Genomic DNA, 12715 nt, shown 5'->3' on the forward strand with positions numbered 1-12715 from the left:
GAAGGTTTGTATATATTTGTATGAATATGCGTGTATGCGCTTTGGCTTTCTGGATGCATCCATGGATATTAGAATATTTTCTCATCAATATGTGTATGTAAGTAGTTCAGATTTGACTGAAGAGATTAAATATAGGAATGCATATTCATATGATTGAATTTATGGCTGTTTTACTTATAAATTAATTCAAAAGAAGTATGAATAATGTTATATAGAAAATAAATTTCTAAATAACAGGTATTAGAAAAACCTGAATACACTATTTTAAATCAATTCTAATTAAACCAAATATAAAAAATGAAATACAAATATCGAACAAAAAACTGTGTACAGGACTTGAACCTGAGTCAAATATGGCACGATATACTGCATACACGACACGTCTTTCACGATTGCGCTAAACTATAATTACTAATGAAATTTTCTAAATCACTCATTTATTCGATTCGCAGTTTTATATGCACATATTCTGCGTTAGTTGAAAGTTTGCATGCGTAATTATATGCATATGTGTCTGTGTATGCGCATTTGGCTTTCTGGACGGATATTAGAATAATATTTTCTCATCAATATAATTTGGATTTGATGAAAGAGATTAAAGACATATTGTTGCAGGCAAAAGCAACAATGGCTCAAAATACGAGGCTTCCGAAATTATAACAAACAACACTTTAAGTTCACTGTATTTTATTTCTTGTTAATGATAATATTTTATAAGTATATGAATTTAAAGTTTATGAAATTAATAAAGTTTAACAAATTGTTTAAATTGCGTGAAAATAGAAGTGAGGTTTTTATATATTGTCGCGCCTCGTACGCGTCTGAATTTTCGTAAGCAACTGGACTTTTAAGGCACGCTTCGGTCAATTCAACGGCGTTTACAGTTCAGGCATAGTTGCATTTTTTGGTAAAATATTACAAAAGAATTTTTTAGTATGAAGCGACCATTCAGGTTTAGTACATAAATATTTGAATACAGTTTTCGTCTAATTAGTACAAAAAACAATTTTAATATGAGATTGTATTATTAATCGGTAACATCCTCCCCCCCGTGATTCGCATCACTGGTGAGAGAATCACTACCAACGTCGAGCACTGCAATTTTAGACGCTGGTCTCTGTAAAATTCCTGTTGACGTCTTGACTAAAACAGTTCTAACTTGACCATCTGGGGCTGGCTTTGCTTCTGTTACGATACCCCGTTTCCAATGGCCTCGGCTCTCGTTGTCGTCGCAAACTATAACGATGTCACCTACAGCTATCGGCTTCATCCTCTTAAACCATTTCGTACGCCGGGTCAAGGTAGGAAGATACTCCAGTATCCACCTCTTCCAGAAAGTCTGCTTCAGCTGCTGCGCTATGTGCCACTGCTTGCGTAAACATATCTTCTCTGACAGCGCAGAAGTTTGTACATCATTCGTGTAGCCTAGCAAAAAATGATTGGGTGACAGAGGCTCGGCGTCGGTACTCTCTACCGGCACATGTGTTAATGAACGCGAATTTATTAAATTTTCTGCTTCAATCAGAAGACTTTGCAGGGTCTCCAACTGTGGCGCTCGTTCCTTCAGCGTGAACATCAAACCTCGTTTTACGCTTCTTACCATTCTTTCCCATACGCCCCCGGCAGATGGGTTGGCAGGTGCATTGAAAACCCACTCTACACCTCGAAGACCACACTCTGATTGCATACCGCTCTGAACGTTTACCCAATCTTCTTTGCTTGCGCCGACAAAATTTGTCCCCATGTCGCTTCGGAGCCGTACCGGTACACCTCTTCTGTTTATAAAGTTACGGCAGACAATTATGGCAGCATCTGTTGATAGGTCCCTAGCTAGTTCCAGGTGAATGGCTCTAATAGTTAGACATGTGAAAAGTGCAACCCAACGTTTTTCTTGACGACGGCCTATGGCTACTAAGACAGGCCCAAAGTAGTCAACGCCTGAATACGTGAACGGGCGAACAAACGGCGTAACTCGATCGCTAGGTACTTAGCCCATAAGTGGTGATTCGGGAATAGCGGATAAATTTTTACATTTCTGGCATTTAGCTTTAATTGACCTCAATAATCGGCGCGCACTAGGAATCCAAAACTTTCGACGTATGGCGCACAACGCTGACTCAAAGTTGTGGTGATGAAAAAGTTCGTGATAATGCTTAGCTACAAGACGCGATATAGGATGACTCCTTGGCAATATTATTGGTCGCTTTGTTGACATTGGTACGCATTCGGCATAGTCTATCCGACCCCCTAGTCGTATAAGGCCCTCATTGTCCAATATCGGGCTTAGCTTAAATATAGAGCTGCATTTCGTAATTGGCGCACCTTTGCGCAAAGATTCAACTTCGTCAGCAAAAACATCTTGTTGTACTAATAGGCATATCAGTAATTCAGTTTGTTTGATCTCGTTCGCAATAATTAACTTTGATGCATATACATTTCTACGTACGTCAACCTTACGGAATTTCATTATGGCATATCGTACCCATGTCATCACCCTTAAAAGTTTATAGTAATTTGAATACTTATTAAATGGAATTACTCTATCCGCTGACGATATCATATATATTTGCTTGGAGCGTCTCTCCTCTTGGCATTCGCTATTATCAAATTCGGTTGGCATGGCCAACTATGTTCAGGCAATTTCAAAAAAGGCGGACCATTTAACCACTTACCATTTTGAGAAAAGGTTTTTATGCATGTAGCATCATCAGCTGGGTTTTCTTTACCTGGTACCCACCTCCACTGACTGGCTTCGGATGTTTGCAGGATCTCAGCTATACGGTGTGCCACGAACTGCTTGAAGCACCTGGCGTCAGACCTTACCCACTGGAGAACTATTTTTGAATCTGACCAAAATGTTGACTTACGCGGCTGTACGTCATGGCTGTTGATGACAGCTTCCCTCAACTTTATTCCCAAGACGGCTGATTGTAACTCAAGTCTCGGAATGGACAATGGCTTCAGCGGGCTGCACCGGGATCGGCCAGCAACGAATACGATGTCTGTATTATTTGCGTGATGAATTCGCCAAAAGGCAACGGCAGCAAATGCGACCTCACTCGCATCAACAAAAATATGTAGCTGTATATCGGCATTCGGATTCAAGAATTGTACGCCATAACATCTTGGCATTTTAAAATTTTCGATGGTATTCAACGTTTTGTATCACTGCAACCACTTCTTATAAATGTCTTCGGGGATTGGCTCATGGCAATCTATACTCCTGGTAGACAGACTCTGCATCAAAACTTTTGCCCTCAGCACCAACCCACACGCGAAACCTAACGGATCATATATAGACATAGTAACGCTCAGCATCTCACCTTTCGTTGGCCGTCTACTACAGTCTAAAACTGCTTTGGGCACTTTTGAAAACAGCAATTTGAAGAAAAAGTAATCTTTGTTTGGGTTCCAGTGCATTCCAAGCACCTTCTCGGTAGCACTCTCCCCTTGGCATAAATAATTTCTTTGTTGCTTACACGGTTGCTCGTTGTGTAGTACAGCTTGCAGAATGTCGCACGAATTTGCCGTCAACCCTCTTAACTGGAACCCGGCGTGGCTATGGATATCGATGACATCCTTGGTGACCTTAATGCATTTTTCGACAGTGTCGAAACTGTCCATATAGTCGTCGAAATAGTGCCGATCCACAATGGCATTGACGGCTCTTGCATTCACATCACGATATTTTTCTGCGTGTACGTTTTTTACAAATTGTGCAGAACATGGTGAGCTAATTGATCCAAATATCATGGCGCGCATAACGTAAACGTCTGGCGGTTTTGATCGATCGCCCCCTCTCCAAAGAAAGCGCTGCGCGTTTTGATCTTCGTGGCGAATCAAAATGCGGTGAAACATCTCACATATGTCATCACATACTGCAAATTTGCCTTGTCTAAACTTACACAATATTGCCAACAGCGATTTTGGTTGATACTCCTCCGGTCCTTTCATAAGGACACAATTCAACGACATATTATTTATTTTTGCTGCGGCATCGAAAACAAGTCTACGTTTGTTTCCTTTGTTTACATTACATGTGGCGAAATGTGGTAAATACCATGTGCGATCAGCATTTACATTAGCTTCATCAGGTGAAAGTCGCTTTGCGCAGAGAACGTAAATTCATAGAGAAGGCTCAGGAACGAATGGGCAGGTTAAATGTCAAAACACATCAAAACGAGGGTAGGAAGTTAACAGTAGAGAGTTAACATAGCGGAGCGTAGTCAACATAGCGGAGCGTAGTCAACAGAAATAAATATAGCGTTTGCATTGAAATGTAAAATGCCATGATTTGATGTTAGGGAAAAGAAAATAACAGCAGACTTGTACATTTTTCTTTCATGCTTATTTGCCGTCGGCATTTTGCATGCGCAAATGGATTATTTCTTGTGAGATGAATAAATTAATTCTAAGTAACGCAATAGCACCGTAGGCCTAAGTAGCTAGAGTGCTCTATCAGTTAGTGTTATATTTCATATTTCTCTAATAAATAATAATAATAATAATTCTAAGTATATGCATGCACGAATATGAAATTTTAAGTATCTCATTGACTAAATTGTATTGAATTTAGGTCTATTATCAAAATTATTCAAATATCATAACACAAAAAATAACTTTGTAAACCATTCATTTACATCAAGGTTTATTATTCAGTAAAGTGTTGAATTAATATAACATCTACCATCCATATTCATGTGGGCAGAAAAAAACATGACTTGCCTCAAAACCCAGCTCATACACCTCTCATACACATCTGCATATAAAGAATTCAAAGCAAATAGACAAACGTATGCAAACATATTTCTAATATACATATGTATGTATGTATGTATGTATGCAAAAATCACATTTATTTTTCATGCTTATTTCCCGTAGGCATTTTGCATGCGCAAATGGATTATTTCTTGTGAGATGAATAAATTAATTCTAAGTATATGCATGCATGAATGTGAAATTTTAAGTATCTAATTAACGAAATTGTATTGATATTAAGTGCATTATCAAAATAATTTCAAAATATTCACATAAAAAATTGGCTTTGTAAACCATTCATTTGCATCAACGGTTATTATTCAACAATATGTGTCCTTTTTAAATTTTTATATCCATATGTATGTATGTACATACATACATATATTCATATACTAAACTAGCAAACCCCGCCCGCTTCGCTGGGCACACTAAAATATAATAGATATGGTTTAGAACAGAAAAGATATGGTTTTCATATTATTTATTTCTTTATTCTTTATTCAAGCGCTTTGGCATAAACAATATTTTTTGCTTTTCTATTTGTTTTTGAGTAAATATATAATGCTGTTGGCTTCCCAACACGTGAACAGCCAACGTATAGTTGACCATGGGTGAATACTGGTTCTTCTAAATTCATCCCGCATATTTCTAAAGTTTGCCCTTGTGATTTATTGATAGTTATTGCAAATTCTAAACGAATGGGCAGTTGCAAACGCTTGAATTCAAATGGCAATTCAGGTGGAATCATTGGAATTCTCGGTATTAGAACGTCTTCATTCTTGAATTTGCCAATTAAAATAGTTTCTTCGATAACATTATTCATCAATCGTTTGACTACAAGTCTAGTTCCGTTACATAGCAGCTTTGTTCAAATTGATGTCCCTTGATCGATTTGATCTGGACCGTGCCATTCGTTGCCGATTTGCTTCATTTTCTTCTTGACGTTCTTCTGATGTCGCGTTATTCCGAGCATTTCTCATGCGCCTATTATTATTTGTCGAGCGACTAATATGAATACGCGATTGTCTTGGCATTTGTACTGTAATAAACATTATTGTAATTATGGTATTCTGAAACTTTGTGGATTATATTTTTTGTTTTTTTATTTTTTTTTTATCATTTGATTCACTCATGGTGCAACGTAGTTTATCGCATATGAACCGAAAAAATAAATCCACTAAATTTGATGAAAACTTACATTAATTAATTCCAATTCACCACGTGAAAATTCCTAAATGTATAAGAAAAATATAAGCACGTGGGCGATTGTCAATTGAAACAATAATAAATTTCTTTTTTCTTTTTGACGATTGTTTCTTAGTTATTCACTTGCGTTGATTTGAAATTTAAAAAAAATCTTCTTTTTTCATGATCATCAAGTGTTAACAATGTGTGTAAGTTTGGTTTAATTCGGCGCAAAGACACGGCGGGTCCACGTTTTGGCATATATTTCGAGACCCTAGTCATCAATAGGTATGAAAATTACCCCGTATTAAAGCACTTATCGACAGCTTTCATTTGATGCCCATATTGTACATACACAACCAAAGGTTACCCGGCCCCACGTTTTGGCATATATTTCGAGACTCTAGTCATCAATAGGTATGAAAATTACCCCGTATTAAAGCACTTATCGACAGCTTTCATTTGATGCCCATATTGTACATACACAACCAAAGGTTACCCGGCTCCACGTTTTGACCTATATCTGAGACCCCAGTCACGGAGCGGCATGAAAAATACTCTGTACTAAAGCATTCACCAACAGCTTCCATCTGATATCCATATTGTACAAACACATTCTAGGCTCCCCGTTGTGGTCTCTATCTCGAGACCCTAGTCACGGAGCGGCATGAAAAATACTCTGTACTAAAGCATTCACCAACAGCTTCCATTTGATATCCATATTGTACAAACACATTCTAGGCTCCACGTTTTGGTCTCTATCTCGAGACCCTAGTCACGGAGCGGCATGAAAAATACTCTGTACTAAAGCATTCACCAACAGCTTCAATTTGATATCCATATTGTACAAACACATTCTAGGGTCCACGCGTTGGTCTCTATCTCGAGACCCTAGTCACGGAGCGGCATGAAAAATACTCTGAACTAAAGCATTCACCAACAGCTTCCATCTGATACCCATATTGTACATACACATCCGAAGGTTAGCCGGGTCCACGTTTTGACCTATATCTCGAGCCCTATCCACAAATTGGCATCCAAACTATACGTAAACCATCTTCAATACCTACTTAACAATGTGTGTAAGTTTGGTTTAATTCGGTGCAAAGACACGGCCGGTTAGCGAACACACACAAAAAGTTGACTTTATTTTATATATAAGATAGATATAACATCCACCATTCATTTCATGTGGGCAGAAAAAAATCTTGACCTGCCTCAAAACACAGCTCATATGTATCTACATATAAAAAATTCAAAAGCAAATAAACAAACGTATGCAAACATATTCCTAACATATGCAAAAAAACTCATCTAAACGGCATTCGCGTACATAAACATATGTATGTATATATGCATATATGAATACATATGTTGGGACAATGTACATATGTACGTAAATGTTTCTATTCTAAGCAAAACAATGAATATTCGTATATACATATAATATAACCGTACATACTTACTTTTGCCCTTACATGTGTATGCTTCCAAAACTAAAATTCTAAGCCTAGCGACTACAAGAACAAAATGCATTCCTAGGCGTAGCTGCTGCGGCCATGATTATTTACCCGCGACGGCGCTGAACAGTTTCAAATATTAAAAAACACAACAAAAGCAAATTCATTGATAAGTTCGAGCTTATATTTCTACCAGCAAAGTACTTTCATTCATAAAACGAGCCGCCCATATGCCAATTTTCGCGACCATTCGAAAATAGTCAATATTGGAATATTTCGCGTTGAATTATTTGCCAATATTTGGTAAATCTTGAATTTTTGTCAAGTCGAGTGGCCACGGCTCCGTACATATGTATGCATCAATATATGTATGTAAATATGTGTTCTCAATTCTCGACAGCAATAGCAAATCGAAATATTTTTTCTGTCGCAAGTGCTCGCAGCCTCATATGTATGTATGTCTATGGAAGTTCGTAGGCATGTATTTATGTATATGCGTGTTTGCTTTTGCACGTCCATATGAACGATTTTTCATATGCAGATATTCATTTGATTTAGCTGAACGAATATATTGATTTTGTAAGGAAATCCTGTCGAATTAAATTATTGTCGTGATTAAGTGAAAATTGTAGTGGTTTAAAAATCTAGGCTCAGGTGCTACCTGAAAAATAAGATAAAAGGAAAACTTGAAAGATAGAGAAAAATCTGAAAGACGGAGAAAACCCTGAAAAATAAAATGTTACTCATTACAATTTGATGTAACTCTGTACCATTAAAACCATTTTTGGAAATATAGTAGGAAAATACATACTTCCACTTAGAGCACAACCCTTTAACCATAAAAAAACAACATTTGTTCCCTATTCTGCTTTGACGTTGACCTTCCCCATGGTCCACAAACCCATCAATTATATCCCTACTTTTATTATAAGTAAGATCCGGCTTGATGCTAATTTCATCAAATAATAAAATGCATATGCGTTCTGTGCCGGACATTTTGCTAGCAATTTTGCTTAAATTGTTAACGACATTGGCATTGAAACCTGGAACAACATACCTGATGGGGCGCCAACGCAAAAGCGATGATTTGTGTGGTAAACAAAAACCTACATCGTCACGCATAAAAGTATATGCTTTAGTGGACATATAGACCAAATTTTGAGCCAATGTCTTTTCGTCCTCATTATACCAACCTTTTTTGGTATTGACGATCATTTTTGCAAAAGTTGCTACAACTTTCTTCCGCAATTATTGCACGTTTCAACAACTCAGAATATTTATTTTTTAGGTCATTATTTTCTTTTTCAAGCTCCTCAATACGTTTATTGAATTTGACCGCGTTGCTCTGATAATAGCGAGCAGACTGAGCAAACCGTTCGCGAGTGATTGTGGTTTCTAAGTCCACGCAGATCTGATTACTATAACTAGCCTGCCTGTTTTCCTCTAATATCGAATATTTCTCAAACTCTTCCAGAGTTAAATCTTCTTCTACTTGCTTAACTACCCTACAATAAGTTGCAGTGACGGGCTGGCAAGCCCAATCAGAGGCAGCACTAGGCGAGCGACTTCTATTTACTGGCTCTAAATTGAAGCAAGGAAAAGCCCCTTTCAAGAGTTTATATTTTGTAACCAATGTGGGTTCAAAATGGCATTGGCAAATAAAAACCCTGTCAGTGCTTGACACTTGCACGTTGCAAGCCAAGGCCCAATTCTTACGGGTCTCTTTGTCCATAGGAAACGCAAAAAGTATAACTTTATCCTTAGGCACGCAGCTCTCGATACATCAGCTCCTTTTTTTCTTTTTTTCGGTCCACTTGTTCGGTGGGACATCATCATAGCCTAATTAAAGTTTTTATTTTAATTTTTACAAAATTTAAATTGAGGTATATTCAGTATAATCATATACATATATAAAACAAGAAACCGCACCCTCCGGGGATTTATAGTTTTCAAGTAATTAATTGTTGAAATTGTGTAATTTAGAACAACATACATACATAGTTGTATTATGTACCAATTTATAAGTGTATTGTATTAAAATGCGTGTAAATATTGAAAGATATAAAAGTTGTTCATGAGCCACTCACTCCCTTACATCTCAACCAAGTTTCATTATATTAATAGGTCTATTTATAAGTTCGTGCGGTTTTACAACAGATGGCGTAACTTGATTATTATTCCATCGATCCACATTTCCAAACATTCATTGGAGAGCTACTGTCGTAAGGCACAAACGTCAGTATAAGTTTTTTATTTGAAGCGTAAACAACAATATTTTTACCACACTTGAAAATGTCGAATTTCGTGCCAAATAATGTGTTTTTGCGGGGAATTCTTCTTCATTATTTTAATATGAAGAAAAAAGCAGCCGAAAGTCATCGTATCTTGGTGGAAGTTTATGGTGAGCATGCTCTATCTGAGCGAACGTGCCAGAAGTGGTTTGCACACTTTAAAAGTGGTGATTTTGGCTTGGAAGACGAAGAACGCGAGGGTGCGCCGCCAAAGTTCATGGATACCGAATTGGAGGAATTGCTCGATCAAGATCCGGCTCAAACGCAAGAAGAGGTTGCAAAAACTTTGGGAGTTGATCAATCAACCATTTCCAAACGTTTAAAAGCCATGGGAATGATCCGAAAGGTAGGCCATTGGGTGCCGTATGAATTGAAGCCAAGAGACGTTGAACGCCGTTTTATGGCATGCGAACAACTGCTTCAACGGCACAAAAGAAAGGGTTTTTTGCATCGAATTGTGACTGGCGATGAAAAGTGGGTCCATTACGACAATCCAAAACGTCGGGCAACGTATGGATACCCTGGCCATGCTTCAACATCGACGTCGGCGCAGAATATTCATGGCCTGAAGGTTATGCTGTGTATCTGGTGGGACCAGCTGGGTGTTGTGTATTATGAGCTACTGAAACCGAATGAAACGATTACGGGGGATGTCTACCGACGACAATTGATGCGTTTGAGCCGAGCACTGCGAGAAAAACGGCCGCAATACGCCGATAGACACGACAAAGTTATTTTGCAACATGACAATGCTCGGCCACATGTTGCACAAGTGGTCAAAACATACTTAGAAACGCTCAAATGGGATGTCCTACCCCACCCGCCGTATAGTCCAGACCTTGCGCCATCCGATTACTATCTCTTCCGATCGATGCAACATGGCCTGGCTGACCAGCACTTCCGTAATTACGATGAAGTCAAAAAATGGATCGATTCGTGGATTGCGGCAAAACCGACCGAATTTTTCACAAAGGGAATCCGTGAATTGCCAGAAAGATGGGAAAAAGTAGTAGTAAGCGATGGACAATATTTTGAATATTAAATTTGTAACCATTTTATGTCAATAAAGTTTCAAATTTCGAAAAAAAACCGCACGAACTTATTCATAGTCCTATTAAATAAATCATTATACTTGGCTTCAAATTACCCATACGGCATTATTCTACACCCGATCATTTAAATTCAAAAGTTTTTTATAAATATGTAAATAAAATAATGAGAATGTGCGCATTCAAGTTCAATTGGTTACAAGCAATCATAAGAGCTTTTCAATATTTGGCGCAATTTTCATATATGTACATATGTATATACATACATTTATCTAATCAAAATCAAATCTAATGCAATCATACATTTTTTCCAATATTTGGCGCAATTTTCATATATGTAAACCTAAAATAAATATGTCCTTTGCTAATATATGTATATAAACATGCATACATAAAATTTCGCGCAATTTTCATAACTTAATTACATACATATGTCCTAAATTACGCGCAATTTTTATAAAAAAACCAAAAAGAACAAATCTGTAAACATGCATACAAAGAGAGAATGTTAATGCAATGAGAAGGAGCAAATGTTAAAAGAGCTTTTTTCGAGTTCTAATTTATAGATTAATAATAAGGTCATTTCAAATTTAACTATCTTCACGAGTGGGGAATTGCAGATACTTACCACGCGAATGACGCGAGTGGAGGGTTTCTATATTTACTTACCACGCTAGGACAAGAATTCAGATATTTTCTGCGTTTACCAGACTACTGAGGAAGTTCATAAGATTTTTCGGCACACTACTAAGGAAATCGAAGCGAATAAATTTGCGACTAAGATGGCCGCGCGGCAGTTAGTTTGTGGTGCAGAACCTAAAGTCGGCGGAATTATTCGTTTTGTTTTTTGGCATGTATATAATTCAGGTTCAAGTCCTGAAGTCATATTTTTTTTCTTGCACATTTTTTTTTTTACAATTCAAACCAGGAAAGTTTGGTAAAATTTTTGAGTTTATTTTAATTAAAATTTCTTTAAAATACTGTTTTTTTTTGTATTTTATAAATGGAAATTTCTTTTCGGTATAAAATAGTTCATACTGGATATGACCTGACTTTTATATAAATCAATCAAAACAGAAAATATGTACATATATCTATAATCTATTTCATCAAATCGAAATTATATTGATGAGAAAATATCATTCTAATATCCGTCCAGAAAGCCAAACGCGCATACACACATGCATATTCATATAATTACGCATACAAACTTTCAACTAACGCAGAATATGTGCATATAAAACTGCGAATCGAATAAATGAGTGATGTAGAAAAGTTTGTAAGTGATTGTAGATTAGCGCAATCGTGAAAGACATGTCGTGTATACAGTACATAGTCTCATATTTGACTCAGGTTCAAATCCTGTGCACAGTTTTTTGTTCGATATTTTTATTTCATTTTTTATATTTGGTTTAATTGAAATTGATTTAAAATAGTGTATTCAGGTTTTTCTAATACCTGCTTTTTATAAATTTATTTAGAAATTTATTTTCTATATAACATTATTCATTTGAATTGATTTATATGTAAACAGCCATAAAGTCAATCATATGAATATGCATTCCTATATTTAATCTCTTCAGTCAAATCTGAACTACTTACATACACATATTGATGAGAAAATATTCTAATATCCATCCAGGAAGCCTAACGCGCATACTCACATATGTGTATAAATATATGTACAAACTACCACCATTCTAACAAACCCAGAACACAAGCTTCTGCGCACACTTGACACAGGGCATGTAAAGAACAACAACCATTCGCTGTGGCCGCCTACTCCTTACCCTTCAGGAAAATACGGTATATCTACAATACATATGCGGTTGTTCACACACGATTCGCTAAAAAGGAATCCGCGCGCATTCAAAGGCACAGCATTGTGCCGAAAATTATGAATTATGAAGCGAAAACAAAACTGCCCCATAATATACTTAGATACCTTTTTAGACCTTTTTTATGAAGTGTA

The sequence above is a fragment of the Anastrepha ludens genome, chromosome X, assembly GCF_028408465.1.
Source record: "Anastrepha ludens isolate Willacy chromosome X, idAnaLude1.1, whole genome shotgun sequence".
NCBI lineage: Eukaryota > Metazoa > Arthropoda > Insecta > Diptera > Tephritidae > Anastrepha > Anastrepha ludens.